This window comes from Nilaparvata lugens, chromosome 5, assembly GCF_014356525.2.
Source record: "Nilaparvata lugens isolate BPH chromosome 5, ASM1435652v1, whole genome shotgun sequence".
In the NCBI taxonomy this organism is placed as follows: domain Eukaryota; kingdom Metazoa; phylum Arthropoda; class Insecta; order Hemiptera; family Delphacidae; genus Nilaparvata; species Nilaparvata lugens.
In genome coordinates, this window is record NC_052508.1 from 62,922,542 (window position 1) to 62,934,570 (window position 12,029).

A 12,029-nucleotide genomic window follows, 5' to 3' on the forward strand; every position below is an offset into this window, starting at 1 on the left:
CTAAAAGAGCTAGTTATAACATTGGAACAATAGATTTAGTAACAATAAAGGAATACAGTAATCATTTTATTCACCCTAATGTTGACAAAAAGCCGTAATCATGTATGTAAACCGTAAACCGCTAAAGTAACTTTCCGTACCCAGTTGAAAACTTCTCAAGAACCTAACACATTGGAAGGATTTAAGTTGAAACAATACTTCGGAGACAATATTTAACATTCACCCCTATTGGAGGAGTAACAATGAGAAAATGTATCCAGTATAGGTTATATCACCTTATGAGAAAACTCTCCCCATGTAGTTGTAGAACTGTAAACAAATATCACTTGGCTGTAAAAACTATCGAGTAGTTGAAAAACTGTAAACAAACAATCACTTGTATGACATTGAAAGTGAAGTTACCGACCTAGCAGCAGACGTTCGGTCGTTCGCGTCTGCGTAGTGCAGTCGTCGGCTGCGTAACAACGGCGTAACGTGCGGCAGAGCAACGCAAACGCCCCACCAGAGAGCTGCTGGCTTGCACGACTGATAGGAGAGCATTTGCATGAGGAGGTTATCCACTCCTCAGCGATGGGCTGAGGAGGAAGGGTTCCCTAATTAATGTTGGAGCGCATGTACAGTAGGGATGCGAGGAGGCAGAGGAGTGGGAGGAGGAAGAGGGTTGTAATGAGCTGACGCGATTGCGCGAAAGACGCCTCTGAGGAGGATGAGGAGTGGAAAGAGGAGGAGGTGAGGGTGGAATCACCCTCTCGTGCATCTAATCATCTGCCTCCCCTCAAACATTGTCCGGGTGTTTGACACCCCCACCACGTAACTATGCTGCGACCTCCCCTCTCTCGCTTTCCCGGGATGGAAATGAGTAGCGGTGGAAAATGAGTTGGGGAGAGATTTGAGGCTATGTGAGGATGGTAGTTTCAGGGGGTTATAATTATTGTTGGAGGAGAAAGAGAGATACAGAAATGAGGATGAGTTTGTTGAGGGAATATGAGGATAGAAAAGTAAGGATCTTAGTTTCCAGGAGTAAATTATTTTTGTAGTAAAAGGAGGTGGAACTAAGGATACAAATACCTAGAACTATGTTTCATCGAGGAGATGCAGTTCTAATGGCATCAATAGGCTAATCATACTGTTACGGATAATCAATAATTATTTTTGTTATTGAGGAAAAGGAGAATTATTATTCAACAGAGTGGGATGGATTGATTGAGTACTTTATTTATGTAGATTACAATATATACTGGCTTATACACTTATATACAATAGCTTACAATAAAGCAAAATTATAGATGAATTTACAAAATATGAATCAAGAGAATAATCATTGAGCTGTATATGATATGAAAAAAGCAATTTGTAATAACTATGGATAAAATAGATAATATTGTTATGCATCTCCATAAATTGGCGGAGCTTTGGACATTATTTTTTGTGAGGAAATGAAAACTGGAGAGAATATCGGGATATGTTTGGGGATGAGAGGTGAGGAAAATGTGAAGATGTGAATATTTAGTTGATGAGAAATGAGCACGATAAAATGGTACTTTGTACTTGAACAGTGCATCACATAAGAAACAAAGCTTTTGTCAGCTATTCCAATAGAAGAGTACTACTATTAGTTGAAGAAATGTTTCTATATTCAGAAAAAATCAGATGGAGAAAAATCAAATGGAGAACGATTAGTTTCTGCTAAAACACAAGCAAATAAGATTAAAAACAATGGATATCCTATTATTAAAAATCAATTTAATTGTTGGGAATAAAAGAACTTAATTTAGATTTATAATTTTTTTAAATTTTGATAGGTTCTCATTATTTAAGATTTTTACATTTATTAATTCATGCTGTTTTTAAGTCTTTACTGTTTTTATGTTCTGAAATTTTTATTAGAGGATTTTTAGGTATACAGGATATTCGGTATATAGGTAATTTAGGATTTCAAACTTGCGTGAAATATCATAGTATAGTGAATAGTACAAGGGTTTCAACTATTCCTTTCTAGTTACTGTGATTGAAAACCCTCATTAGATCTCTATAAATAACCCTCAGCCCAACGCAATAAATAATACACAGAAGCAAATAAACATTCCTACAATTATTTTCATATCGACAATTCTTTCTCATTACCCTTTCTCCTATTGCTTCCTTATGTTTATTCCTGTACTGAGCCGACTAGAATCAAAAAATGGAACACAAAGAAAAGTGTAGCAATATTGGAATAGCCTGGGAATTACGTCCCTACGTTCTACGTAAACATAGATACGTGGAAGTAGATAGGAGTGGAATGAATGTGAGGAAGGACGAAGGAGAAGAAGTAGAAAAATAAGAAGTAAAAAAAGTGAAAGTTAAAGGAGGAAAGGAGAAAGAAACAGGTGAGAAGGAGATCGAACAATCTTGAGAAAGGGAGAGCATGAGTGAGTGAGTAGCACCCTCAACTTTCCTACTGCACTTTTACAACCCCTCTCGTAAAAGTATTGTAACTGTCTCCCCCCTTCAACCCCTCCCACCCACAACTCTTACCTAACCACGATTATACTATCACTCTTACTTTCTCCTATCACTTCTTCACCCTCTCTTTCTTTAAACCTCTTTTTTCGATAGTTCTTCCGACAAGCACTAACCGGCATCGATTGGCATGAATGTGTTCTTGACCTTCTCTCCTCTCCACCACATTCAATACTATTTCATACGTAAACTTGGCAAAATCGAGGTATCAAACTCTTGAGTATAAATCTATAAATAATACTGAATCTCCCAAGTTATGTTCAGCATTATTTCCCTCTTATATTATATAATATTATATTGTCATTTTACCATCATATCAAAAGTAGTGAAAAGTGTAAGTGTGAATATGAGTTGAATGTATTTGTAATAGTAGAATTAATAATTGTTGTATACGATGTAGAATATCGTCATGAATAATAATATAGCTTGTTAATAATGTAATTATGTATGAAAATTAATGAAATTGAAGACCTGTCTTTACTCATCGAACTGACATTTACACATGAAATCGAGAAAGTAGCGAATTTGAGAAGAGTGAGAGAATAAATAATATGGGATTTCCAGAAGCTGATAAACTGATAATAATATCATTGATGTGAAAGTGGCTTGAGTTATTGAGTATGTGGTATCATGTTACAGCTAGAGAGAATCATATAGAAAGTTATAATTATATATTGTTGATTGTTTTATAATCATGGAATATGAACTACAACCATATTCCATGTTCCATTTATGGATTCTATATTTCAATGTGAATACTATTTGTTTTGGGAAGAGAAAAATACAATGTCACTATCAGCAAACTGTTAGAGAACACTAACAGCTCTTTAGTAGCTTAGTAGCTTTACAGCTTAGTAGCTCTTTAGTTGCTATTGGAGAACTGAAGTTTTTACAGTTCAACCAAGGTTGAACTGTATAAAGGTGCATACAGATTTACGCGCCGCGAACATGAGCAATTCACTTTTAATCAGATGATGCAAAGCTTTTTACATCTGTATCTTACCGTACTGTAAAAATACAGATATAGTCAGCTGATTGAAAGTGAATTGCTCATGTTCGCGGCGCGTATATCTGTACGCCCCTTCAATACAGGTTTATTCTAGCAACATTGAGTACAACTTTATGAGAGACAGTTTTCACTAAAATATAAATAAGAATGTGTTGCATAAAATCTATTTTGCATGTGTTATAATATTATGTATATTAAAAGCTCAGTTTTCTTACAGTACTTTTTCGAAAAATTCTCAATCCACAGATTTGAAAACACTAGATGACTTATCTCCAAATATCGATTCAAGTTTTCCACATGAAAAACAAGTCGAAGATTTTTTTGAACATCGATAGTCGTTTCGAAGTTTGCAGTAGACATCTCAATGAACTGTTGAACTTTATCAAGCTGATAGCGAGTGCTCCAGAGTGGGGAGTTTTCAGCGAATGAACAATGGAAGGTAGGAGAACGAGAGAAAGAAGAAGAAAAGGAGTAGAAGAAGAAGAAGAAGAAGAAGAAGAAGAAGAAGAAGAGAAGAAGAAGAAGAAGTAGAAGAAGAAGAACATCGGAGAGACATCATCGAAGATACTTGATTCTGATTAGGAATGAACGGGATTAGTTTCAGTTGGAAAGGATCGGCTCCTACTTGTAAAGGCATAGACGGGAGACATTGGAGATTGCAGCCGATATATGGGAAACGGTTTGAAAAAGTTGAGAAATCGAGGGTTTTGAAGGCTTTCCTTTAAACTCACTTAGCTTCCCTCACCTATTCTACTCAGTTCTTTAGAGCTCCTTGCTATCTCATTCCCCACTCTACCTATTTTTCTCCATTCTCATCAATTTTTACTTTTTCCAATCATCTTCTTCAGTCTATTACAATTCGTGTTTGTATACATTCTTCATGAACATTATACCTGTGCCTTCTTCCCCATGTTTCTATCCTCTCTCTCGATCTAACCTTATTCGTTAATCTTCTTAAGCATATGTTTTCTTCCTTATCTACATCTTCTTCTCATGTCCCTCCCATAATTTTTTCTCCTTATAGCTTTTTATTCTCTTTCCCAAATTCTTTCTGCTTCCTTCTCCGGTAACCCTCCTCATTCCTGTCACTTAATACACAATATTTTTCTCCTTTTTCCTTTACGTTTCCCATCTTTTATTCTTCTCTCTCTCCTTGTTCCTCATCCTTGACTTCTTTTCCTTTACTTTTATATTTTCACTTCATATTTTTACATAAGCCTTCTTCAAGCCTTCAATTTCCTTTTCTTTTTTCCACCTCCTTCGACTTTCCCTCCTTCTCCTTCTTCCTTCTCGTGGTTAAGTGGTAGAGAGGACAATATTGTCCAAATTTCGCAAATTTTAAATACATAAAATTTTATTTACATAAATAAAAAAGTCATTCTATTCTATTCTATTCTTCCTCCTCCTTCTTCTCCCACTCCTTATTCCTGTATTCTCTTAGCTCCTTCTTCAACCTTCTCTACTACCTACTTTCTCTACTTTAAAGCCATGACTTGTGCGATAAGCTTTTCCCCAATCTCGCACATCACTGGTGTCACATACAGACAATCATTCTCAAAATCGATTTCTTTAAAATCCTCTCATCTCTTTCCCTCTCGTGTGCTATTTCCTCTACTCCACTCTCTTTGTCTCTTTTCCTCTCACCTTCATCTTCATTCCTGTCTCCCTTAAACACACACATTCATCCCCTCAATTCTGTGTTTTCTCCACACTCTTCTCTCGTTTTGGAAGAAAAACTCAGTAGCCTAAGAGGGAGAAAAAGCATGTGCATCTATTCTGCATTGAAGGCACGGGATGAGTAGAATTGAATCTTGTTCTACAGCTGAGAGAAAGAAGACGGGAGAGATAGAAGAAGACAGAATGTCAAGTAGATTAGTTTAACAGTTTAATGAGAGAGATTATAGGTGCTATAGAAAATCCAAATAATTTCTTCTATTGTTTGGAAATTGATCTCATCTACGAAAAATTATAATATACCAGTCTCTTTGAGCAAGATGATGATGAGACTTGATTCTATCAACTCCACGCTCTATGCTTTGAACACTGTGGATACAAATAAGAAAACAGGCGAACTACTATAAAAAAAAGCTGAACTACAATTTACAATTCAATCTACGAGACGGGTAGATTATTCTCGATTAGGAGAGTTCAATAAGATGATTTAAGGTGATCTAGGAATTCCAACACTAATAAGACAAAGCTCATGGTAATAAGCAAGGAGAATGTAGGTGGAGTACAATTGTTTATTAATCAAAATGCAATAGAAAGAGTCTCACACTATAACTACCTGGGTACCATCATCAATGAGAAATGGAATAACACACAAGAAATAAGATGCCGCATAGAAAAAGCAAGAGTTGTCTTCAATAAATTGAGTAAGGTGTACAAGAGTCACGACCTTACTCTATTAACTAAATTGAGACTATTGCATTGCTATGTGTTCTCCGTTCTGTTGTATGGGGTAGAAGCATGGACCCTCACAAAAGAAACAATGGTAAAGATTGAAGCTTTTGGACTCTGGCTGTACAGAAGAATGCTGAAAATATCCTGGACGGAAAAAGTTACTAATCAAGAGGTTCTCAGGAGAATGAATAAAGAACCGGAGCTCCTGAATACCATTAAAAGTAGAAAACTCCAATACCTCGGCCACATTATGAGGAATAGCTCAAGATACAGACTTCTGCAAGAGATCCTTCAAGGAAAAATCAACGGAAAAAGGAGACCTGGCAGAAGGAGAATTTCATGGCTGGCAAATCTGAGGCTATGGTTTCACCAGTCATCTGCAGAGCTGTTCCGCAGCGCCGTCGACAAAATCAGGATAGCCATTATGATCGCCAACATCCGAAACGGAGCAGGCACGTGAAGAAGAAGAGGAAGGAATTCCAAATAATTTCTCCTATTGTTTGGAAATTAATCTCATCTACGGAAAATTATAATATTATAATTTTTTTGAGCAAGGTTATGGATATTATTCTTGATTCTCTCAACCCTTATGCTTCGTGTTTTCCCTGTACTCTGGGAAAACACATGGAAATACAGGTTGGAACCGAAACAAACTTAAAAATACACAATTCTATCTACGTGATGAGTGGAATATTTCTGATTGAAATCACACAATCTAAAATAAATTTCAAGAAAAGATCTTTGTTTGCTCTAATACTCCTCCATGGTATAAACTAATCTACAATAAATATTGATTTCTCCAACACACTTTGCTAATAGTTTGTTGAAAGTTTAGTACCAATCTCCGGCGATAGATAGCAGAATATGCGTACGACTAGTTGTTATTGTCAGATGCACGCATTGAAGTGGTTGATGCTATTAAGGGTAGTTTTTAGGCACCCTCTTCCAACTATTCAGTCAACCGCTCATATTCAACCCCTAGTACAGTACACCTACCCTACACACCCAATGTTCTAACTAGATTATGCCATACTCTATCACTCTCTCTCTCTCTCTGCTGATGATCTACACTTATAATTCCGCTATTCTTCTCTCTTTCTTAGTAATCTTTACGTATAATTTTTTCCATCTTCGTCTCTCTGTTGGTAGCTAATAATTTTCCTCTGTTTCGCTCTTACCACTCTGAACTTCTCTCTGTGTTAGCTGCTTTCTCTTATCAATTAGTTCTCTTTCTATCTCCAATCACCTCCTCTTGATCTCTCACTCACTCTTAATCCTTAGTCACCCCTATAAGCCGTAAGCGGGTCAGGGTGTGATCAGTAGGTAAATATATATATTAGGGTAGTAGATAGGTAGCTATATGTAGGTATCATATGTGTATAGTGGGGCATGCGTCATCAGTCCAGCCAGAATTCTAGTTTTTGCAAAATGGGTAATATTTATTTTTTTATTCATTTATTTACAATGCAAATGACACTAATGTAATAACATTGAAAGATAAAATAATAAGGTAGTTCTTGTGCTATTTGTATTCCAAATTTATAGGTGACAAAGTCCAAGATAAGGTTAGAGTTTCACGTGTATAATTTTTATAAAATGTTGGTCCAAAATAAACATTAAAACTATAAATTTTGAATTTAGATGGCTTGAATTGATAAATTAATAGGAAATATATCACTCAATTAACACTTTTAACGAATAATATTCATGAGAATGCATTAAAAATTACTACTTACTAAATTTATACCCTGACCAATTTCCCTCGTATTTGTTTTAATGAAATACTAATAGCACCTGGTTTTTGTTAGGAGTAGTTGAGAGATAATCTAGATGTGATAGCTGAGCTTTAAATTGTTTGAGATTGAAATTTTTTGAGGCGTTTCAATATAGATAAAAATGGACGATATTCTTGAAACATCTTTTGAGGCGTTTCAATATAGATAACAATGGGTGATATTCTTAACATGTATATAAGACTGATGCTCCCAAGTAGTTAATTTAACTAAGTTTATATATATGTTTGTTAAATAATATTTTTTTACTTTATTATTGTTGAAACTTTATACGAGTATTGTTGTTGCATATTGAATTCCATTTTTGTCCATAAAATAACTCTCATTTGTGTTTATTGTCTGAATGGTACAGAATTTAATATTCAAAGTGTACTTTTTTTAACATGCAGAATTTACATTACTTGAATGATCTTCCAGGTCAGGAATATTTTTCTCATCATCAGATAAATTTCATTTTCAATGGAGACGGTGTAGTGTTGTTGCAGCCTACAAGTCGGCAGTGAATTATGAACAAACCGGCTTTCAAATATCACTGGAAAAATAAGAGGCAGCAGCGTCTTCTTAAATATGGTCAAACCAGTCTGCCACCGCTTAACAAATAAATATAAATGACAAAGAAAGATGATAACGAAGCACGGGAGGCGGCAAGAGAGAAAAAAGAGAAGAAAAGGAATGCATGCATAGCATCGTCAACGTAGGAGCACTCTCGGACGCACACGTACGGGCGCGAGCACGAAGATTGGCAAATACGGAAATGAGGTCCTGTGTGTCTCCGAGGCTGGTTGACCTTTTAAATATTGGAGAAAATCTGCTACTAAATATTCTTCAATTATTTTACGTAAGCTATACGGAAACGATTCACAGCCAAATTAATATGAAAATGTTTCTCACTAAAAATGATGTCAACTTGTTACACTAGAGAAGGTGGAGAGGTATATGCCTTGAACAAGTGACAAATAAGTCACTATTGTAATGTTTTCGTTTGGTTCTGCAATGGTTTGCTTATAAGTTCTGTAGCACGTAGTTACATATCAATAAGCTATTCTCTTTTAAATCAAATTAATAAGAATTGCAATCATAAGAAATTGCAATGTTTGAACCACGACGTATTGTGTAATGTTTTCATTAACGAATTGAAGATAGAACGTAACCATACCTACTCTACTACTATAATTACAGTATTTCATACAATTCATCATCTTATTCCTGAAACTTTTCCTTAGTTTATTGTTTCTAGTTAGCATGTCATTTTATATTCATTACATTTCATTATTTTAGGCCACTGCTGTAAAATCTATTCAGGTTTAACGGGACTAGTTTCGTAATGCATTTCATTGAACAAAATAATTGATTGATTGATTCTGTAATTTTATTTCTCAAATAATTTTCCTTGAAACCTAGCCTTGGATCCTGTATGCTCATTTTGACAAATTCGTTGAACATTTAACAGGTGTCGGAAATAACCTGTAATTAACTCTTATCAGAAGTGAGATGAAGATGGTCAATCGAGATCTCAATTATTTATAACACGTATAACATACCTGTATACGAATCTACATGCACTGTTTGTTCAAGGCAATATAACTGTAGATAACCATGCATATAGCATACTCATAGATCAATCCACGAGATACGTGAACTAAAAGTAGAATAGTAGGCCAACCTATGTGAGAAATCTATACTATATTACTATATAATATTTGTAGGCAACTGTGGGAAAGAACCACGTGATAAATAATAATAACCTCAGTTATTTATTCACAATTAATAGTCCTTCAATTGAAGTTTTAACTAGCCATCAATGATTTCCAGCCTGAGGCTATTAGTTGTGTGTTAAAATTGTTCAAAACAAATTTAAACTCATTGTTTGGTCATATTTTCTCACAGAATTCGATTCGGAAATAAATATCAACTCTTAGATTACTGCGGTTGATGATTTTATCGTTTGATATCGTTGCAATGAATCAAAAAGTCTGTATGGAGGTTCTAGTGTTTCAAAATCTTCGTTATCTATTATATTTATATATATTATATGACGTCGATATATATTATTATAGAGTACGAATAATTTACTGTGGGAATGTAATTGTTTGCGTTTAACTATTTTTATAGTTCTGTAGCAGAAATGAAAGTATTATGGAAATTTCAGTAGTAAGGAAGCAGTAGTAGCTAGAAAGTATTCCCACAGTTTGAGTGAAATATTATAATAAATATTGCGTTTGTACATCCTTCCAAGTACTGAAATATTGCTTCTATATTTCCTCTCACGTTAATTTTGCTTAAAGTTTTGAAATTTACATTAAATTTCTCCACTGTTCTATGAGGCCAACAAAATAGTAACACCCAATGAATTAAACTTGAACTAAAATCTTTCTTATCATGAGGCCAAAACTTGATTGAAACAAGCTTCAATGAATTGGAGTAGCTGTTCATGTTAGTTTCAAATTTTCAACTCTCAGTTATTCACAATTGAATGTTATTATGTGCTTGATAGGAGCTCAGCATTGAACAATTACAAAATTGAATTCATGAGAAAAATTTAGTATTCCCAATGAAACCTTCATAGGTATTTTTCAGTGTTTCAGGATTCTCCAGTTCCTATCAAGAGATAGTACATTTGCAGGATAATTTTTCTATCAAATCGAAGTTTCAGATGAGCTCTGGAACAACTTGTAGTGCTTATCTTAGAATGGTTTTCATCCGTATCATTGGAAGGATATCGATCTGAGGTTACAAATAGGTGATCACAGAATAATTATTCGTGAATGCAGTCCTCAAAATAAAATTATGCTCTGGTAACCTAAATATCTGATGAACAAATGGAAAACGGTTCCATCAAGTTTAACAGTTGGATCTTGGATGATTCTGTTAGGTGTGCATAGTCTTAGGGGGGTTCCAAACCACAGGTAACCACAGATTACCTCTTAATTCATCATTGAGAAAATCAAAGAGAGTAGAATCACTACTACTACTACTACTATTCATTTACAATGCAAATGACACTAATGCAATAACATTATAGAAGATAAAATAATAAGGTAGTCCTTGTGCTATTTTTCTTCCAAATTTATAGGTGACAAAGTCAAGATAGAGTTAGAATTTCACGTGTACAATTTCAAAATTTTAGTCCAAAATAAACATGAAAACTATAAATTTTGAATTTAGATGACTAAAATTTTATATTCAATTGATGAGTATTATTCCACTCAATGACCACTTGAAACTAATACTATTGAGTTATTTAAAAAAAATTGGAACCATTGAAGAAACATAAACTTGTAAACACTACACTACACTACTACTGTTGGTGAGTAGGGTCACTTCAGGAATAATTATTGTTGAAAATGTGTTCTGTTGATATTCAGTTATGAACTTGATTCAGTCTCGATAAAATTAACTTGAAGTTTCTAGTAGATTTCAAGTTCAAGCCATCTGGAACTGATTATACTTGATCTGATTCATGTATGACTGGATACAATAAAGTATCACTGACACAAGTATACTTGATAACCGAAGTATTTTTATTGTGAATGAATATACGAGAATTTCATTTTTTATTTTCACATTGTAAAACAGCTAAATCTTCATCAAAGGTAGATTATTAACTTGGGAAATTGGAGGAAAATATTGGATCCACTTACATTTATTTGGTATCCTTTTAGCAATCGATCACAAGTCCTCGAAGTTTTCGATCGATCCAGTCTGCGTGCAGTAAATAACTCAGGAAACCGACCAGATAAGAATCAACAGTTTCTCCCTCTCTCTCCCCACTGACACACAAATCCAAATGAAGCCCTTCGCAGAAAATTAAGTCCGTCTAAGTTCGATAGAATCGATAATCAAGTCGGAAAACAAAATCTCGGCAGAAAGGCGTCTCTCCAATGAACGTCCTTTTGCGGTAGAGTCGTAAAAACACACAACTTATTTTTAATTCTCTTTGTTTTTCTAGTTTTGAACACAGGTTTTCAGTAAACACACTTTGTTTTTATAGTTTAGAACACGAATATAAAACTCAGAATCGATCTACCTGGAAATAGATGAAACAAAATTTATATTACCGTATCAAGAACACAATTCTCAACACTATCAATACTGTATCAATATTTTATAAATATTAGAATATTCTATATTTTATAAATATTAGCAATGCCTTTACTCCCCTATATATTGTATTATGATACGTTGCATAATATTGCATGAGAATTGGCGTCAAATTTTTATAAATATAAATAGTGTTGTGATTGAGTTGTACAATATTTATACTATTTATAGAAAACAACACGTGTTTCTCCCTCTACCCTAAAAACCCGTTTATTCAAATC

The 12,029-nt window shown here is 34.4% G+C and overlaps 1 protein-coding gene across 1 annotated transcript in view; it reads right to left on the reverse strand.

Annotated features, from left to right (window-relative positions):
* The window catches only part of LOC111059977 (zinc finger homeobox protein 3), a 235,100-nt gene extending 223,411 nt beyond the window's left edge, over positions 1-11,689 (reverse strand). The window contains exon 1 of the mRNA XM_039429008.1: positions 11,348-11,689. The gene's annotated coding sequence lies outside the window, so the exon portion shown is untranslated. The remainder of the gene's footprint in view (positions 1-11,347) is intronic.
* Positions 11,690-12,029: the final 340 nt, after the last annotated feature.